Below are 2,124 nucleotides of genomic sequence, written 5' to 3' on the forward strand. Positions count from 1 at the left end.
TGTGCTTAAGATTCTCTCTCTCTCTCTCTCTCTCTCTCTACTTTTATCCCTCCCCTCACCTGCTCTCTCTCTCTCTTTCTCCTTTTATCCCTCTCCCCCATCTGCTCTCTCTCTCTCTCTCAAAAAATACAATTTTAAAAATATCTAATACTCATTCAGCCAGTGAAGAAACTGAGGTATGGAGAAAGAAGATCATATGGTAGCCCAAGATGACCAAATAGATTTGAACTCAACTCTGAGTCCAAAGCCAGAGGTTTTACCACTTTGCTAAATAATGCTTTAGAATTAATACTCATGGGTGCCTGGCTGGCTCAGTCAGTAGAGCATGTGGCTCTTGATCTCAAGGTCATGAGTTCAAGCCCCATGTTGGGCATAGAACCTACTTAAAAATAATAATAACAAATAGAACTTGTATTTTAAATCGAAGCATGCACGGGTACTGATAGTGTTGAGCTTGAGGATATCTCAAATATTTAGAGATTTAGGACTCAAAGTCTTTATCTTTTCTTATTTTAAAACTACGGATATTTATAAGCAACATCCATTCATTTTTCTATACCTTATATTCAAGTCACTAGATTTTTGCCTTTGGTGGGTCTTTTGCATTAAATTGTCTTTTTTTAAAAAATTATTTCTTTGCCTCTGTTGTTGACTAAATATTTAAAGATATGTCTTGAAAACAAGAAAGTTGCCTGACCAAAAGCTCTAACTCTAACAAAAATTCACACTGATTTGCAGTCCTAACATTTGCATGTCTGGTCAACACACAGATTCAGGGGCATTGGGTCATTTCAGAGGCAGAGACTCCAGGAACTTAAGGTACAAAGCCAGGCAGTCTGAGAAGAATGTCACATTTTTGTTAGGCAATGTCCTTTCTTTATATGAATTTGATAAAGACAACACAATCCTTATTTTTAAAATAATATTTAAAGATGATAAAATTCTCACGGAAGCATCAAAACATTGAGTGGGTAGAACAGACTCTTATTTCTCTTGAGTGGCTAGAACAGTCTCTCATGTGAGTGTCTAAACACCTATTTAGATCTTTCAAATGCCATACACGTCAAAACACTCCAACTTAACACTTCCTTTGAAGTCACGACAATCAGTTTTTTATTAGTGTCATTATTTAGCATTTCTATAGCACTTCACTTTTGACAGGTGCCTTATAATTATTTCTACTCTTTTTTAACTCCTATTACTCATTAGCATGCAGTTACTTTCCCAAAAATATATATACAGATTCCTTGCCAAAACTGAATCTACCTAAAAACAAGAAGTTGAAACTCATATCATAAGCTGAGACAAACAGGACAGATTAGATAGATAGATAGAGATAATAGATAAAGAGATAGGGCGACATATAAGAAACTGATTCCAGGGGCACCTGGGTGGCTCAGTTGGTTAAGCATCTGACTCTTGATTTCGGCTCAGGTAATGATCTCATGGTTCGTTAGTTCAAGCCCCGCATCAAGCTCCACACTAACAGCTTGGGATTCTCTCTCTCCCTCTCTCTCTGCCCCTGCTCCACTCATGCTATCTCTCTCTCTCTCTTTCTCTCAATAAATAAAGAAACTTAAAAAAAAAACAAACAAAACAAAACACATCCAAAAAGAAAAAAGAAAAAAGAAATGAATTCCAAGGACCAGTAACATTCTTTATTTTTTTTTTTAATTTTTAATGCTTTTTTATTTATTTCTAGGAGAGAGAGAGACAGCGTCAGCAGGGGAGGGTCAGAGAGAGAGGGAGTCACAGACCGAAACAGGCTCCAGGCTCTGAGCTGGCAGTCAGCACAGAGCCCGACGCGGGGCTCGAACCCACGAACCGCGAGATCATGACCTGAGCGAAAGTCGGATGCTTAACCGACTAAGCCACCCGGGCGCCCCGTTTTTTTTGTTTTTTTTTTTATCTTTTTTATTTTTTTTTTAATTTTTAATCAAGGACCAGTAACATTCTTGTATTCTTGTCCTATTTCAATTGCAGCTTGCAGGGACTACCAGCCATATCCTTATGCTACCAGTAAAAGCATGAATAAAAGAGAGACCTGTGGTCACATACGAATTAAAATTGATGGAAGAATAAATGAATATGGCAGCAACTGCTAATTAATGGCCAGTGTGCTCT

General features: G+C 37.6%; 1 non-coding gene across 1 annotated transcript; it reads left to right on the forward strand.

The window, feature by feature from the left end:
* Positions 1-300: 300 nt before the first annotated feature.
* On the forward strand, positions 301-373 carry TRNAK-CUU. Its single transcript has one exon. It is a non-coding gene; the product is annotated as a tRNA-Lys (tRNA).
* The last annotated feature ends 1,751 nt before the right edge of the window (positions 374-2,124 follow it).

Source organism: Hyaena hyaena, unplaced genomic scaffold, assembly GCF_003009895.1.
Source record: "Hyaena hyaena isolate Hyena2069 unplaced genomic scaffold, ASM300989v1 scaffold_542, whole genome shotgun sequence".
NCBI lineage: Eukaryota > Metazoa > Chordata > Mammalia > Carnivora > Hyaenidae > Hyaena > Hyaena hyaena.